The 19556-nt window shown below is 37.6% G+C and overlaps 1 pseudogene; it reads left to right on the top strand.

The window, feature by feature from the left end:
• The first annotated feature begins 302 nt into the window (after positions 1-302).
• LOC144251356 (uncharacterized protein CXorf38 pseudogene) lies at positions 303-17987 on the top strand (annotated as a pseudogene).
• Positions 17988-19556: the final 1569 nt, after the last annotated feature.

The raw sequence follows: 19556 nt of genomic DNA, 5'->3' as shown, positions 1-19556 counted from the left end.
CTGCAGTTTAAATTCTTTTCTACAAGCAAATTTTTAATTTCTTAGCAAAATGACAAGTGCTTTCTTTCAGTACCTGAGAATTAGGTTTTATGTAAATGCCCTATTTTAATTTATTCCTGGTGGTGGTCACTTAATGCTAAGTTAATATTGTATCTGAACCACCAGTTAGCATTTGCAGTGACTGCACACAGATTACTGCCTTAAATGAGTGAATACTAAATTATCAATCTATGGGGCATGAATAAATGTGAGTGGAAAGGATAAGTTTGTAATACTATTCCTTCAGATTAACTTTCCTGATGATGTTTGAGCTGGACTCCTGTCCCCCAAATGTAAATCTGGATAACCAGCAGCAAGGTCAGTTTCCTAACATGCCTACCAGCACTTTCTTGAAAGGCTTACTAGTTTGTCTTCCTGTCCACATGGGAAAAGAAGAGAGACAGAGGGGACTTTCTGAAGAAAAGCCTCAAGGAAAGCCCTGTGAAAGAGATTTTGATCTGAATGAAACTTTTAAAATTTTTGTTAATAACTGTCAGATTAAAATATCTTAAAGTCTGCTGAATAAGCTTAGCTAGCATCTCATAGCTTAACCCAGAACTGAGAAATTTATGTGGCTGAACTGAACCTACAAAATTTGTAAGCAGAACTTTTAATCACAAAACTCAACCATATAAACTTTTAAACGAAATCATGCTACGTCCATATATGAAAATACAAGACCAATTTTTACATATAATTATAATGCACTGATTTAAAAAAAAAATAGAAAGGAGAGCAGTAGGGAAGAGGAAGGGAGCCAGGGGGAGGAAGAACGGGAGGGAAAGGGCAGGTACTGGGGAATGAGGTTGATCAAATTATGTTATTGTATATGCATGAATATGTCACAGTTAATACCACTGTTATGTATAATTATAATGCACTAGTAAATACCATAAAAATAAATGAATCTGAATGGCAGACTATTTTTCCTTTAAGCAAAAGCCATTTCCTGGGGAGCGGTGGATACTTCTCTGAATATGCCAGAAAGATACAGTGCAGGGCTGGGATTGTGGCCAGAGGTAGAGCACTCGCCTAGCACAGGCGGGACCCGGGTTCAGCACCACGTATTGTGTTGTGTCCATCTACACCTAAAAAGCTTGCTAGGAGGGTGCATTTGGTAATTAGAAAAATGCTACAGGAGATAGATCTAGTGCAGTACCTGAATTCTTTGTTTTCTGGTCTGTCCCTTTGTGCAGAGCACCAACTGCATTCATCTAGGCTATAAAGGAGAGAGCTGGTTCTGTTGTTTCTTTTTCTCAAATAGTTCTTATGAAGTGCATTTATAATAAGATGGTATTAAGTGACCACAGTGGCATGCTCTTCTCACTACTTCATGAAGTTCACTCACCTTATCTCTCAGTATTCTTATGCTAATTTTAGGTTTTACTAGAACTTTAACTTTCTCAAAGAATTGGCAAACCAGCAGCTTAAGTTTGTGCTCACAAAAGTCAAAAGCATGACTTATACATGTTAGATATGACAAGAGGAAAAACTATTGTAAAACTGCAATTGCATACAGTGAACCAAAATGCATTCTGCTGTCATATATATATATATATATATATGGAAGTACAACCTACAGCCGAACTCACTCACCCAGCCACCCAGCGCTCCTTGACCCTGACACCGGCATATCCCGCGTTCCAGTCTGCTCTGGGCCGGCCCTCCTCGGGTGCCTCTAGAGCCCCTGGTGGTAATCCAGAGAAGTACAGGAAGGGACACCATACTTAACCTGAGGAAATTTTGCAATTAAAATAATAACAATAGTGATAAAACAGGAATAGATAATTTTCATAGTTTGCTAAGACCAGAGTTAACACTAGAAGTACTAGTATTTTAGCTGAAACATGTAACTTCTGACTAACTTTTCATCTATCTTTACTCCTTCTTAGGGCTTCAGGGAATCAGGAAAGCTCACCACCTAGCAATCAGCAGTGATGAGGAAAACACTGACAAGAAGCTTGCTAGGAGGGTGCATTTGGTAATTAGAAAAATGCTACAGGAGATAGAATGATCTTCATTCATTCATCAGATGCTTTTCTGGTGCCTGCTGTATGTTCTGGGATCTGAATCTTTTATTTCTAATCTTAAAGCAAACATAAATTAATGATTTATGTTAAAGGTCCAACATTAAAAAAAAACTATAAACAAAGCATTGTAGGTGTGTGTGTATTTGCATTCATGCAGCCCAGTATACACCAAATAGGGGAAAGAACTTGAAATTGGCATGAGCCTCCAATAAGAGAAACAGCTGATTCACAGAACCAACTGTCACTAATAAGGAGAACTGTAGATACAGACTGCCTAAATGAAACTGAACATGTGACATTTCTTGACCAATGCCTTCAGTCCTCTTCACACAACTGGACAAGCCCAGGGCACTGGGAAGCTTGAGGACCTGCCCCTGAGAGGAAGAAGGATCGGGTTGGCCAGCTGCTGTGAAGCCCTGTCTCAAGATTCTCCACAGATTAAACACAACTCCACTTATTTCCCTTCTTCATTAGCTATGTTCTTCCTATAAATTCTTATTTCTACATGTCTTATTTAAATCTGAGAATGTATTTAATTTAACTTTCACACTGGGAGCCAATTTGCTATTAAAATCTTCTGAATATGAAAATACTGTGAATAAAATATAGTATTATTTCTATTAAAAGTAATTTTCCCCATAAGCCCTCAAGCAACAAATCCTGGAGAACCAACAGACTTCAGAGAGAATAAATATCACCTTTGTGATATAAACTACATAGCTCAGCATCTATTTGGGTTCTCTCTGATAAGCTGTGTTTTCTATAATTAGTTCTTGGAAGCTAGGGCTTTAACAACCCACAGATGATGCATCTGATTACATACATCTCAACTCAAGAAGAATATTATCATAGACTGCATGTTTATGTTTTTCCCCGATGCACATTCTAGATCTTTGAAACTTTGTTTTCATTCCAGCCTGCCCAGCCAAGGTGTACCTTCTGTAGCTAACACTGGTGTCTCAGACAAGTAGGCTTAACCTCTCAGAACTTCAAGTATACAAACAATACTGCATGGATATTTTGAAAAGTGCTTACAGGAACATTTTGTCTGACTATGTGGAGACAGACTCTCAGACATGTTCCTGGTGTTCTTCAGGAATAGAATTAGAGATGCTTAGGATTAAAATGGATCTCAGAGTCAGCAGGCCAACAATCCACTCCACTCAAACACTGCCATGTCCTCAGTGTGGTCCTTGATGGTGTCCACTTGTGAGAGCCACTGGCATTTCCGGAGTGCTCAGGCAGGTCCACCAGGGAAGGAGGGAGACAGAACCTCCTTCAATCACAGCACGAAGACTGTCACTCACTGACACAACCATAGGGGATTCCAGGGGAAAGATTCTAGTGTATGAAAGACATAAAAGGTGAGTCTGATTTTTTTTTCACTCCTTTGGTAGTAGAGAGAAGGGAACAGAACTGAGTTTATACTTGAAAGTATTTTTTTAATTAAAAATGAAATTAAAAATCTAATCTTGATGTATAAAGAATAATGAGTCATGAGGAGGCAAAGTTTCTAAACATAATTTTGTAAATGAAGAATGTAAACTGCACATCTTTCAATATAGAAAGTTTAAAAAAGAATAACATCAATAAGTTTGGATTGAAGATCTCATTTACTAAATGGAGCAATTAGTATGAAAACAGAATGCCAGTTGACAAAAAGCTAAGAAATTTTTCTGCAAAATGTATATATTTAAATTCTTGTTGACCTTCTCAAATGAGTTCAGAAAATATAGTGTGAAGGCAGTATATATTTACACTGAGACAGGTAATTTTATATTATATTTTATATATATATATAATTTAAGTATATATACTTAAATATATATATATAAAATTTGGTGAGGGGGCTACCAGGGATTGAATTCAGGGGTGTTGGGAGTTTCCCTGAGAACTACTCGGGCCTTTTAGATAAGAAGCCCCTAATGCAATATGGCGGTGGGCAAATTGCCAGTGGGCGGATAACAAGTTGTATTGAAAATTCACTAATTGGTCCTCCCATCTTCTGAACTCGTGAACAGTTGGTGATCTCCATGAATCTTATGCAGGGCGGACGTGCGTGCACCTTAGGTGATGACCTGACCTTTACTATGATTGGCCCCAGAAGCTTCCTGGTCTAAGATAACTGACTTTCACTTCCTATATAAACTAGCAGCAGTTTGCAATAAAGCGCTTCATCTTTGTCACTGCTATCTGTGTGTGTCCACACACACATTTTAATCTCCGATGACGAGCCTTAGCCTTTCAAGGGGCACTCGACCACTGAGCCACATTCACAGCCCTATTTTGAATTTTATTTAGAGACGGTCTCACTGAGTGCTCAGTGCCCTGCAGTTGCTGAGGCTGGCTTGGAACTCAGGATCCTCCTGCCTCAACCTCCTGAGCTGCTGGGATTACAGGCACGTGCCTCCACATCTGGCAAAAGGGATATTTAAAAAAACTTGGCTGAGAGAATTGAGTTTAGATTCCATCTACCTGGAGATACTGCATTATTCACACTAACCAAATATATAAATATGTGATGGGCTGTAATTACTAAGTACAGTTTTTTTCTTCAAAAAACTGGAAGAAAAGAGTTGATATGTTTTTTTTTCTCCTTTGAAGTTAATAGATGAATATTATCATAGGCTGCATATTTGTGTTTTCCCCCAATGCGCATTCTAGGTCTTGACCTAGAATGTGATTGTGTTACAAGGTGGGGCCTTCCCAAGGTGAGATTGACATATTGGTGCTACCCTCATGAATGAGATTAGTGCCCTTATTAAAGAGATTACAATGAACTCCCGTTTGGTTTTGCCATATGAGGGCACTTTAAGAAGATGCCATTTACAAAGTAGGAAGTAGGTCCATATAATGTAATATTATTCAGCCTTAGAAAGGAAGAGAATTCTGACATCACCACATGTATGAATCTGGAAATAGTAAGTGAAATAGTCAGACACAAAAAGAAAAATAAAATATATTTTTTTGTGGTACTGGGGATTGAAAAAATAAAATATTGAATGAGTACACTTATATGAGATATACTGAAAACCAAGTCTACTAAAGTCTCTTATGGAAAATGGTAAAGTATTTGCATATAACCTAACATATTATCCAGTATGCTTTAAATAATTTCTAGATTGCTTATAATACTTAGTACAATATAAATGCTATGTAAATAGTTGTTATATTGTACTATTTAGGAAATAATATCAAGAAAAAATCTACACATTCAGTACACATGCAATTTTATTTTCAAAAAAAAATATATGTATATGTTTGAAAAAGCAAATTTCCAAAGGCAAATTTAAGGAGCTATATCCAAAAAATCTTCCAATCTTCAGCCCAATATTTGCTACCAGAAGTGCCTTCAAGTTAATTAAGGAAGTTATTGGTTAACTTTAATGTGGATAACTGTAGTTCTGGGAGAATAAGGACATTCTCTGACTAGGAAAAAGAAAAGCTGAATTCACAAATCCAGCTTTGTAATGTTCCAATTGGTAGCTGGAAGTAAGCACTCAGCTAGAACGTAGGATTTTATTCATAGAGTAATCAACACATGCCTGAAGGCATGGGCTGACTCCACTTGAGTGGCTGGATTACAGGAGACAGGTCTGGGGAGCAAAGTAATCCTAGTCATTTGATGTGTGGCAGCTGGCAAAAAAAAAAAAAAAAAAAAAAAAGACAAAGTTCACACAGCAACTCAAGTTTTCAGACCATGATCTGCAAGTAACAGGTACAGAAAAGGTAATTTGTGTGTTCATTTAATTTTCAGATTATAAAGAATCAAAAAGAAAGGCTTTAATGTGTCATGACTGACAGTGCATTCAGCTTCCAGAACTCTATAGCTTGGCTCCTGATGATTGACAGTGTGGGGATGATTACAGATTATTATTTCTACCAATACTGTGGATAAAAATCAATGCTAGAAATCAAAACACATGAACGGGTACTGCCTAACAATATGTGGTAAATAACCCTGCATACTAATTCTTCATGTCACAACTCAAAGAAGCTAGATAGGAGCCAGGCACAGTGGTGCATGTTTGTAATCCCAGTGGCTCTGGAGGTTGAGGTAGGAGGATCATGAGTTCAAAGACAGCCTCAGCAAAAGTGAGGCACTAAAGAACTCAGTGAGACCCTGTCTCTAAATAAAATACAAAATACTGGTCTAGTGCCCCTGAATTCAGTTCCTGGTACAAAAAAAAAAAAAAAAAAAAAAGAAAGAAAGAAAAAACTAGAATAGCTAAAACTGGAGGCATCAGGAAACCCAATTTCAAATTATACTACAGAGCGATGGTATAGCATAAAAACAGACACATAAACCAATGTGAATATAATATAAAACACAACTACAGTTATCTGATTCTTGAAAAATGTGCCAAAAACATACACTTAAGACAGACCCTTTAGTAAAAAGGTAAACTAGGAAGTCATATATTAAAGAATAAAGCTAATTCCTATCTCTCACCCTATATAAAAGTCAACTCAAAATGGAAAAAGACCTAAACCTTAGACCAGAAACTTTGCAAACTGCTGGAAGAAAACATACGAATAGCACTCCAACATTTAGGTACAGGCAATGACTTCTTCAATAGGACTCCTAAAACTCAGAAAGTAATACCAAGAAATTGATAAATGGAATGACACAAAATTTAAAAGCTTATGTGCAACAAAGGAAACAATGGAATGAAGAGAGAGTCTATAGAATGGGAGACAATCTTTGCCAGCTACTCTTCCAACATAGTATTAACATGTAAATTATATAAAGAACTCAGTCTCAATCCCTGCCCCCCACACAACCAACCAAATAAACCATTCAGGAAATGGGCAAATCAACAGAACAGACACTTCTTGAAAGAAGTACAAATGGCCAACAATTACAGAAAGAAAAAAATATCATCTTTAGCTACCAGGAACAGGCAAATCAAAACTACACCGAGATTCCATCTAGTTCTAATTAGGATTGGCAATCACCTAGAACACAAATAACAATAAGTGTTGATGAGGATGTACAGAAAAAGAGTTCTTATACACTGCTAGTGGGAATATAAATTAGTACAACCTTTATGAAAATCATTATGGAGGGTCCTCAGAAAACCAAAGACAGAGTTACCATATTATCCAGGTATATCACTACTCAGAATTTATCCAAAGAATTAAAGTTAGCATACTTGATATATATACATGCATAACCATATTTATTTCAGCACAATTCAAAACAGTAAAGTGATGGAATCAGCCTAGGAATCCATAAACAGATGACTAGATAAAGGAAATGTTATATATATATAGATATATCTATCTATCTATCTATCTATATACACACACACACACACATATACACAAAATAGTGGGGGCTGGGGATGTGGCTGAAGCGGTTAGCGAGCTTGCCTGGCATGCATGCGGCCCTGGTTCCATCCTCAGCACCACATACAAACAAAGATGTTGTGTCCGCCAAAAACTAAAAAACAAATATTAAAAAAATTCTCTCTCTCTCTCTCTTTAAAAAAATAAATAAATAAATACAAAATAGTGGTCTAGTGCCTCTAGACCACACACACACACACACACACACACACACACACACACACACACAATGGAGTTTTACTCAGTCATGATTAAGAATAAAATTATGTCATTTGTAGGAAAATGGATGGAACTGGAAATGATCATGTTAAGTAAAATAGGCCAGACTTAGACAAATATTGGATGTTTTCTCTCTTCATGTAGTATATAGGAAGAAAAGAAGACAATATGAAAGCAGTAGGGAGACTACCAGGGAAAGGGAAAGAGACAAGGGGCAGGTTAAGTAGGAGGGGAGTAGATACAATCAATCAAGCATGTTGAATGTATGTATGGAAATTTCACATTGAAACTGATTATTTTGTGCTATAATAAATGTTTTGAAGTAGTTTTGGTTTAAAGCACAGTAAAGCAAAACCCTTAAAACCGGTCTTGAAAGAAGTTGTTGATGAGTGAGCCATTTGCCAGGTGCATAAGCCATTGCCTTGAGAGGTTAGCTGCTTTCCAGAGGAGCAAACTCTTTCCTGGTCATTGCTTCCATTGTTTTCAAGATTTACCTTTGGGATGATAAATCCCTAGAACAAAGAGTGACTCCTGTTGATAGGACACAGTCAGCTCTGCTGCTGGAGGTGATCTCATGTGAAAATTTCATTTTTTACGAAATTTTACATTTCTTATTCTTGTTTTTCATTTGAAACATACTCCACTTTAAACATGTCCTATGTAAACAGATTTCCCTTACATTCTTCCCTTAAAAGTATTTATTAAGCTGAGTGTTGATTAATTTGAGAATTATAAACTCCTGGGGGTTCAGTCTGAGGAGGACCCTAAGATTTTTATGGCCTTTACCTCTTGAAGGCCTGCAGAGTTCTTAAAAGTGAAACTCATGTTTTTGACAAAGGGAAGGGAAAAGTAACATTTTGAAATAAGCCAAAAGCATTCTACACAGAAAAGGATTATCCTGGAAGGTAAATTACTTCACCAAAGCCTTATTCAATTTGGGAAAAGGGAAATTACCCAACTCTAGCACTCCATATCCATCCTGCCTCACCTAAGAGGGACAGTAAAGCTAAGAAGCACAACTGAATGGCACAGCTCAGAGGCCCAGGGCTACTAAAATTCTGAGACTCAAAGGATTCCAGATGCACCTTCTCTTTCCAAACAACATGAATAAGGTTGCTGTATAATAATGGTGGATTACACATGGAAGAACTGCAAGATTTGGATTTCATCTATGAGGTGATTTCTAGTGACACAAAAAACAACAGAGGAGATACAAAGACACTAGAGGAAATTCTATCCTCTCACATACACATTTAATGCAAACAGCAAGCACAACCTAACTGCTAGCTAGATAAACATAACATCTCACAACAATAGCTTATCTAGTCATCCTCCCTTACCCACAGAGATACTCTCAAGATCTACAGTGGATGGCAGAAACCACAAGAAGCACTAAATCCTACATATGTATGCTATGTTTTTGCTCTACATATTTACCTATGATAAATTTAGTTTATAAATTAAGCACAGTAAAAGCTTAATAGTAATAATAAAATAGAATAATTAAAACTATACTGCAAAAACTATACTTAAATATAAAACTATACTTAAAAGTTAAGGTAGTTTATCTGAAAATATCTTAAAGTCCTCCTCCTCTCCTCCTCCTCCTCCTCTCCTCCTCCTCCTCCTTCTCCTCCTCCTCCTCCTCCTCCTCCTCCTCTTCTTCTTCTTCTTTTTCTTCTTCTTCTTCTTCTTCTTCTTCTTCTTCTTCTTCTTCTTCTTCTTCTTCTTCTTCTTCTTCTTCTTCTTCTTCTTCTTCTTCTTCTTCTTCTTCTATGATGTGAGGTGATGCCAGGTATATGTGATAAGATGCTATGAGTGAATGATGTTGGCATAGTGAGGCAGCATTAGGCTACTAATGACCTGACAATACATCAGAAGGAGCATCATGGTGTTGAGTATGAAGAATATATGGTGTAGATATGCTTGACACAGGGATAATTTACATCCTAGGAAGGGCAGAGAAGAATGGCATGAGATTTCATCACACTTCTCAGAACAGTGCCCAATTCAAATTTTAAGAATTACTTAGAATTTTCCATTTAGAATTTTCAGACCATACTTGGCCACAGGTAAATAAAACTGTATAAAGTGAAATCATGGACAAAGGGCAACCCCTATACCTCATTTCAGAGCCTTATATATTATGTCTGACTCTCAAAGAAAACTGACAAGAATGCTTAAATACAAGAAAAAACACAATTTGGAGAGACCCAAAGCGAGCATGAAAATCAGAATCAAATAAGGTAGAGTTGTAGGAATTATGAGACAAGGAATTTAAAATAACTATGGTTACTATGACAAAAGTCTACTAGAAAATAGTGGGCAAGATGCAACAATAGAGGGGTAATGCAAGCAGAAAGTGGATAATCTAATAAAGACTGAAAAAATTGCTAAAAATCAAAATACTACAGGAAAACAATGACTGTCTTTGATTAGTTCATCAGTAAATTGGACCCAGTCAAGGAAAGGCTCAAAAACCTTGAAAATAGGAGAACAAAAACATTTCAATCTAAAATGCAAAGAGGAAAAAAAATTGGAAAAAAAACCTGAAGAATTTCCAAGATCTTTGTGACAAGGGCAAAAGGTGTAATATGCATAATGGGTATTCTAGAAATTAAAAAATGATAAAAAGGAACAGAAATTTTAAAGCAATATCGATGGAAGAGTTTTCTAACATTAATGACAGACACCAAACCACAAATTCATGAAGATCTGAAAAATACTACAAACAACAATCTACACATAGGCAAATCATATCCAAACTGCAGAAAATCATAGAAAAAAATGTTCAAAGCCAGAGAAGGGGAACAAAACTTTAAATATGAACCAGTTTGAGACTTTTATCAAATTTGTCAGAAACTATGCAATCAAAAAGGAGAAGTGAAATATCTAAAGTGTTATAAATACCGATCAATATTTATGAATCAAGGCCTCAGGCAGCCATGGCATCCAGCTGATTCTAAAGCCCCACTTCCACCCTGACAGGCCAGCGGCCTGGCCCCAGAGTTCAATCAGCCAGTGGGGAAGATTGGCAGGAGCAAGGCTGGGCAAACAAAAGTGCACCAACCACATGGTGCCCTGAGTCTAGACCCATTGGGCCCATAGTGAGGTGTGGTATCACACCAAAGTCCGAGCTTGCAGGGGCTTCAGCCTGGAAGATTTGAAGGTGGCAGGCATCCACAAGAAAGTGGCCCAGACCATCAGCATCTTTGTGGACCCCAGAGGCGGAACAAATGCACACTGTCGCTACAGGCCAACGTGCAACTGCTGAAGGAGTACTGCTCCAAGCTCATCCTCTTCCCCAGAAAGCCCTCCACTCCCAGAAGGGAGACAATTCTGCTGAAGAACTCCAACTGGCCACCCAGCTGACAGGCCCAGTAATGCCTATCCAGAACATGTACAGAAAGAGAAAGTCAGAGCTAGGCATTTGCCAGTCTCCTCATGGATCCGGCCAATGGCCTCCACTTTGGCATCTGGGCAAAAAGGGCCAAGGAAGCTGCAGAACAGGAAGTCACTGTGGGGCCTTATAATAAGTGCTCTCTGTGAAGCTAAAAAAAAAAAAAAAAAAAAGAAGAAGAAGAAGAAAAAAAAAGTTAAGAATAAAGACTCACTGAAATATAAATGGAGGAAATTTGTTAATAGCTCTACCTTACAAAAAATTTTAAAGGAGATTTTCTGAAAAAAGAAAAATTAATAAGTAAGAAAGCTGGATCTACATAAAGAAGGGAGGAACATTAAAGAATGAAGGTAAAATAAAATCCTCACTTTTTATTCTATCTAATCAAATAGAAAAATAATAACTGGATTGTATTGGGCAATAATAATACAAGGGTAGGCAAAAATGAATGACAGCAATGTTATGTTATATGAGAAAGAAACTGGGAATACTCTGTTACAATGTAACAGTACTAACCCTGAAGCTATATAGTATTATTTGAGAGTGGATTTTGAATAGGTGTGTGTGTGTGTGTGTGTGTGTGTATGCCCCATACTAACACTAATCTATAATTATGCATCTAAAAGCAAGGAATCAAACTATGTAAGGAAATATTGAAAAAATTGCAAGCAGAAATAGGTGAGTTAATTTTTTTACTTGGAGAACTCAATGTCCTTCAACAAATAATCCACAGAACTAGCATTGAACCAAATAGTTCCATATCATTATGGTTTACAAATGATGTGTCATCCTGAAGCTCATGTACGAGACAATGCAAGAATTTTCAGAGGTGAATTGATTAGATTGTGAGAACTTTAAATTAATTGGAGATTAATCCACTGATAAAGATTCACTGGGTGGTAACTGGAGGAAGAAGGTCACTGAAGGCATGATTTGGGGGTTTATATTGTATTACATTCTGACAGAGGATTTGTCTTCATTTTACCTAAGTCTTGAGACTTTCTGTGAGGCTGAGTTTAGAGGTGAGAGGCTAATTAATCTGGTGGAGAAAATTTTAAGGCAGCATAGCATTCAGGCAGAGGCTTATATATTGCTGGTGGGTTTTAGCCAAGTTTACTATGATAATCAGGAGCAGAAAACAGAGAAGAAAGATTTAAAAAACTTGCAGTGTAGCCATAAAAGTGAGAATAAAACTAGGGATAAGGGAGATATGGTTTTTAAAGACACAGCCACTAAAGGGAAGCTAGAAACAATAAGAAAGATGGCTTGAGGACATATCAGGACTGGCATCTCAGGCTCAAGGGTATAAAAGTAAAATTCCTCCAAGAAGAAGCCATGGGAGCATGCTGCTTAAACGGGGCAGGGATGGGGGGCTTAAAAGTCATCTCACTAAGCTAAGCTACCCAGGCACTCAGAAGCTGCTGTAGCCATGGTCCCAGGAGCTTTGACTAGTGCTTGAGATTACGGCTCACCTTGGTGTCAACCACATGGTGTTGATTCTGCAGGTTTGCAGGATACTGGAGTTAGGGGCTCATGAAGCTTCCACTGAGATGTCAAAGGAAGGTCTGATAGGCCAGGCAAAGTGTAGCAGGGTTGAAATCCTCACAGGCAGCCTGAGAGGGTGATGCATGAAGATGTGAGAAGGAAGCCAGAGCTGCAATTGAGACTCCAAGACTAAGAGATGCCAGTAATTTGAAATGTCTGCAAAAGAAAGCTGCGGGAATCAAGGAAACTGCAATCAGCAATTCCACAGGAATAGAGCTACACAAGCTCTTTGGATGGAACATTAGGATGCCATGTGCTCCAGATGCTGGACATGGAGCTACAGGACTCATTTGCCCACCTGGATTTCAGTCTTGCTTTCTTTGGTCCCATTTCTTCTTTCTATGCTTATTTCTCTCTGTGGAATGGAAATGTTTAATCTGTGCCACTCTCACAGCTAAGAGCTTGTCTTGAGTCTCAGATGAGATTTTGAACTTGGACTTTTGGGCAATCCTGGAAATGTTAAAACTAAGGAGACTTCTGGAAATTGACTAATTGGGGAGCTGGTGGTAGAATGTTATGGTTTAGCTATAAGGTGTCCTCCAAAAGCTCATGTGTGAAACAATGCAAAAATTTTCAGAGGTCAAATAATTAGATTATAAGAAGTATAACCTAATCAGTGGATTCATTCACTGATAAAGACTGATTGGATGGTAACTGTAGTCAGGGAGCTTGTGGCTGGAGAAAGCAGATCACTAGGGGTATGACTTTGGGATTTGTATTTTGTCCTTGGTGAGTGGAGCTCTTTCTCTGCTTCCTGGTTGCCATGTGCTCTGCTGCTTCCCTCCACCATATCCTTCTGCCATGATGTTCTGCCTCACCTTAGGCCCAGAGAAATGAAATCAACCAGCCATGAACGGAACCTCTAAAACCTCAAATAAACTTTCCTCCTTTAAGTCCTTCTTGTTCTGCCCTTTTAGTCACAGCAATGCAAAAGCTGACTAAAACACAATTATTAACTGGAAATAATTGACATCTATAGACTACTCCATCCAACAACAGCGGGATTCACATCCTTCTCAAGATCATGTAGAACTCTAACCAAGATAGATCACATGCTAGGATATAAAATGTAACTGAACAAATTAAAAGAATAATGATCATATAAAACATGCCCTAGACAACAATGGAGCAAAGTAGAAAATATAGTAGAATAATACAACAAAATTCCCCAAATATTGAAGATTGAACAACATACTTCTAGACAGTACATGAGCCAAATAGTTCAAGAATTCAATTCTGAATTCAAGAGAAATTCAGAATTATTTTGAAAATTAAGACACTTGGCCAAAATTTGAGGAATGTAGAGAAAACAGTACTTAAAAGGAAGATTTTAGCACTGGATGCCTATATTAAAGAGAAGAAAGATAAATCATTGATAATTTAAGCATTCATCTTAGGAAAATAGAGAAAGAGCTTAAATAAAGCAGAAAAAAAGAGAGACAAAAGTTAGAACAAAAATCAGTGAAATATTTAAAAAGGAAATCAATATCAAAAAGTTCACAAAATTCAAAGCTAATTTTTTTTGAAAAGATCAACAAAATTGATAGAAACCCATGCCAGGATAATTGGGAGAGAAGGGGAAACAGCAAAGAGAGAAGAAGGAGGAGGCAGGAAGAAGAGGAAGGAGAAGAGGAAACAGACATAAAAGATTTTAAAACTACTAATATCAGAAATAAAAAGAAGTTCATGGCCACTGATGTCAAGGACCTTAAAAGGTTCACAAAAGAATATCATGCAAATTATATATATTTATAAATTTGAAAATTCTGATTACATGACACAAACTACCAACTCAGGATCTTCATATATTCATGATGCTATAACAGAATACCACAAACCAGGTGGATTGATATTCTTTTGAATTGACACAGAAATTTATTTTTCATCTTACTGGAGGCTGAGTGGGTTCAAAATCAATTCAAGCCATCAGCAGTTCATTGTCTAATGAGGATCCACTTCCTGGAATATAGAAGGATGTGTTCTCACATAGCAGAAGGGGTGAGGACCCTTGTGGCCTCTTTTATCAAAGCACTAATCCCATTCCTTAACTTTGCAAAGTCCCCTCCTCCTAATACCATCACATAGGAGACAAGGTTTCAACTAATACATTTTAAAGGGATACAAACTCAGTCTATAGCATTCACAAAAGCAGAAAAAATCTTGTATGGTTCTATATCTGGAATGGAAACAGGTGAATAATAAACAGCCTTCCAAGGAAGAAAGCACACCAGGCACAAAAATTTCACTGTGAATTCTACCAAAAATTTAAGGAAGATATGATAACAATTATTTACCATCTCTCCCAGAAAAATGGAAGAATAGGGAACATTTCCCAAATCATTCCATGGGGCTATATGCCAAAACAAGATGAAGGCATAAATAGAAAAAATATGTGCTGACCAATATCTTTCATGAACATAGATTTTTTTAAAAAAAATCCTCAACAAAGTATTAGCAAACAGAATCTAGCAATACAGAATAGCAATTCTACAGCAAGACCAAGAGATATTTACTCCAGGTGTGCGAGGCTGGCTCAACATTCAAAATATAGTTAAAGTGATTAATTCATCAATCAGACTAAAGAAGAAAAATCATTTGATCATATAAACAGATCCAGAAAATGCATTTGGCAGACTCCAATGTTCATTCATAACTAAGACTTTCATGAAACTAGGAATGTAATGGAAATTCATCAACTTGACTAAAAATCTATCAAAAACAAAGCAAAAAACCCAACAGCCAATCTTATACATACTGTGAAAAACTGGATGTTTGCTCCTAAGATCAAAAGGACAGCATGTATGCCTCCTCTTGCTGTTCCTGTATTCTTAGCTAATGCAGAAAGACAATAAAATAAAATGAAAGGTACACAGATTTGGAAAAAAGAAATTAAATGCTCTTTATTCACAGATGACTTGACTTTCTACGTTGGAAATCTCAAAGATTCAACCAGAAAAACTTCTACAATTAATAAGTTACTACATAATGTTACATGATATGAAGTTACTATACAAATTCAACTACTTTCCTATATATATCCTCAATAAACAATTGCAATATGAAATTAAAAACCCAATATAATTTGCACTAGTATCAAGAAAAAAATACTTGGAACATAATGTGGTAAGTGTGGTCAAGGAGGTCTGGGGTTGTGGCTCAGTGGTAGAGTGCTAGCCTGGCATTTGTGAAGCATTGGGTTCTATCCTCAACACCAAATAAAAATAAATAAATAAAATAAAAGTATTGTGTCAATCTACAACTAAAAAATATTTTTAAAAAATGTGGTGGGTAAATGAGGAAAGTTTTAAACCTCTGATGAAAAGAATAAATGAAGAATTAAATGAATGAAGCGCCATACCATGCTCATAGATAAGAAAAATCAATGTTGTCAAGAGGTCACTTCTCTCCAACTTGATCTACACATTCAACACAATTCCAGTGAAGGCACCAACAACTTATTTTGTGGAAGTTGGTGAACTTATTCTAAAATTTACATAGAAAGGCAGAAGACCCATAATAGTCAACAATACCGGAGAAGAAGAAAAATGTTGTTGAACTTGAAAACTGACCTGTGGAACAGAATAGAGAGTCCAGAAATAAAAGCACATAAATGTGGTTAACTGTTCTTTTGTAAAAAAGCAAAGGTGATTCAACACAGGAAAGATAGTCTTTCCAAATTGAATGAAGTCATTGTATGTTTATACATAGGAGGAAGGAGAAAAAGGATAAATGAAGAAGCAGCAGCAGCAAAAGAAAAGGAATTTAGATATTATCTGTGTTATTCAGTTTTTCATTGCTGTTACTAAAGTATCCAGCACAAATCACTTAGAGAAGGAAAGATTAATTTTGGCTCACAGTTTCAGAGGTTTGAGTCCTTGGTTAGCTGGCTCCATTTCCTGAACTTGAGGTGAAACAGAATGTCATGGTGGAAGGCTTAGTGAAGAAAAGCTGTTCAGTTCAGGGCAACCAGGAAGCAGAGAAAGAGAGGGAGAGAATGTGGCTGAGGAGAAGATAAAACTCCAGGTCAACTTCTAAGTGACCTACTTGCTCCAAATAGGTCTCACCTCCCAGACGTCCATTCGGCTATCACTGGATTAATCCCCTGATGAGTTCAGAGCACTTATGATCCAGTCATTGCCTAAAAGCCCCACCTCTGCACCTTGATGCTTTGGGGACCATGCTTTCAGCACATGAGTCCTTTGGGAGACATTCCAGATTCAAACCATAATATGAACACAACCCTTGTTCCTTTCAATAAATCAATAAATATTAACTCAACCTGTGTCTTAGATCTAATTTTTATTAACATCATTTTGAATTGAGAAGAAATAACTGTGTATACTAATGGGGTGCCATATGATTTTATACACACATGCACACACACCACACACAATGTGGAATTCTTAAAAAGTCAAGCTCCTTAATATGTCTATTTAGTCCTTTGCTGATCTATTATATTTTTGTGGGGAAACATTTTAAACTCACTTTTAGTTATTTTGAAATTTATAATAAGGGAATTTCTCAGAGTACAAGAACTGGGTGAAAGCAGGATACTCCCTGCTGCTGCTGCACAGCTGCCTGCAAGGCTCAATCCACTGTGAGATGCTGTCCTTTCATTGAAGCCTGCTCACCCTGGCCCCTGGCCTGGGCCCCAGCACCACCTGTTGCAGGTGGTGCCCATCAGTTTCAGCCACAGTGTCAGGTGTTTGCGGAGTGGAAACAGGAGATTTTGAGACACCACAACAGAAATGGATACATGCACTGGGGAAACTGCTGGCTGGGCCTCTGGCCCATGGATGCTTGGGAGGTAGCCAAGGCCTACATGCCCCAACAACTAACAGACAAATGAGGACTTAAGGAATAAGATGCAGCTGCTCTTTTAAATTTCATCAACTCCTGTGATCACTTTTTGGTTCATTGAAAGAAAGTCACAGAGGTGATTAAGTGTCGCAATGAGATCATGCACTTTTCAGAGATGAAAGTATCATCTATATGACTCCAAGATAAAGATCCAAAATTTTCTGAATGAATTCAAGAATATCACAAAGATTGTGGCATGACAGTATATTGACATCTGACTGGGCTATTCACATCCCTAGGATCAGCAAGATGGGTATAAATGTGAAACCGGAAGTTACCTGAGTGCAAGCCAAGTAAATGAAGTCAAAATAGAATTACTGAAGGAAGAACTTGAAGAGATGTATCTTCAAGCAGAAGAACAAGAGGTGTTGCCTGAAGAGATCTCAAATTGACTGGAAGTGGTGAAGGAAGTTCTAAGAAACAATGAAGATCTTAGAAATGGTCTTAGAGAAGACATGCAGAAGCTTGACAGCCTCCATGCACCGGATCAAAAAAGAGATTCAAAGGAACCTGGGAGACAGACACCTGAGAGAAAGGACTGAGGTTGAACTTCAACAAAAATCAGGCAGGTCCTGTGAAAGTCAGCATGGCTTCCAGCTCAGGCATCCTTTCTGTGAAAAAGAAATATATATATAAATATATATATATATTTTTCCACAAATTTGGGGTTATATAATAGATACCAATCTAAAAATATTAGATACTCTTCTGCCATTGCTGCTAGCATCCAGGTTTTTTTTTGTTTTGTTTTGTTTCTTTCTATTTCAAAGATTAGATTCTTTTCTGGTCCTGACCTCTAGCTGCTTATCATGGTAAATGCCAGGCTTGTGTCAAGGGCTCCTACAGAGTGCTCAGTCCCCTGCTAGATGTGACATATCCCCCTGCTTGCTGCCTGACAGCGTCATTCATGCAGATGGCCAGAGGTGGGCTGGAACACAAATGTTGAGATAGAAACTCTCCTATTTTGGAAGAAGGCAAGAGGAAAAACTGCCTGAAAGGCTATTTTCTAGCCAACTTAATACAGAACTGAACTGTTACTAATAGGTTTGAATAGACTGAGATTATAGGCCAGGGGACAGCCATGGTGGTCAGTGCACGACTGGATAAGAGTGAATGACTTGACTGACCAATGGTAGGGGGAGGGACCAGGACCATTTCATCTCAAGGTCATCAAGAGGAAGGCTTAGTTGGCAGCTTGTTTATGATGTACTTATGGGAAGTAAACTCTGTGGCTGCCATGGCTATTTTTGTGCAGTTATATATCTAATGGTGGGTGCAGGGCCTGACCCTCATTGCCCAGTGGGTGGGTATTAATCTAGCTGAATATTCATCTGTTGGCCTTTGAGTATTTATAGGTATAAATGACATACTGTTAATTAAGCCTAGTCCATCGTTATGAAATGTAAGAATGAAATTTCTTTTTTTTTTTTTTTATTGGTCATTCATAACATTACATAGTTCTTAATACATCATATTACACGGTTTGATTCAAGTGGATTATGAACTCCCCCTTTTACCCCGTATACAAATTGCTGTATCACATCAGTTACCCTTCCATTGATTGACATATTGCCTTTCTAGTGTCTGATGTATTCTTCTGTCTGTCCTATTCTCTACTATCCCCCCTCCCCTCCCCTTCCCTCCCCTCCCCCCCTCCCCTTTTCTCTCTCTACCCCTTTTACTGTAAATCATTTCTTCCATTTGTATTATCTTGTCTTACCCCTCCATTCCTCTTATATGACATTTTGTATAACCCTGAGGATCGCCTTCCATTTCCATGCACTTTCCCTTCTCACTCCCTTTCCCTCCCACCTCTCATCCCTGTTTAATGTAAATATTCTTCTCAAGCTCTTCGTCCCTACCCTGTCCTTGTTAACTCCCCTTATATCAAAGGAGTCATTTGGTATTTGTTTTTTAAAGATTGACTAGCTTCACTTAGCATAATCTGCTCTAATGCCATCCATTTCCCTCCAAATTCTATGATTTTGTCATTTTTTAATGCAGAATAATACTCCATTGTATATAAATGCCACATTTTTTTTATCCATTCATCTATTGAAGGGCATCTAGGCTGGTTCCACAGTCTTGCTATCGTGAATTGAGCTGCTATG

Source organism: Urocitellus parryii (genome assembly GCF_045843805.1).
Source record: "Urocitellus parryii isolate mUroPar1 chromosome 13 unlocalized genomic scaffold, mUroPar1.hap1 SUPER_13_unloc_12, whole genome shotgun sequence".
NCBI lineage: Eukaryota > Metazoa > Chordata > Mammalia > Rodentia > Sciuridae > Urocitellus > Urocitellus parryii.
Note: the sequence above shows the minus strand (reverse complement) of the source record. Positions and strands in the feature narration are given on the sequence as shown.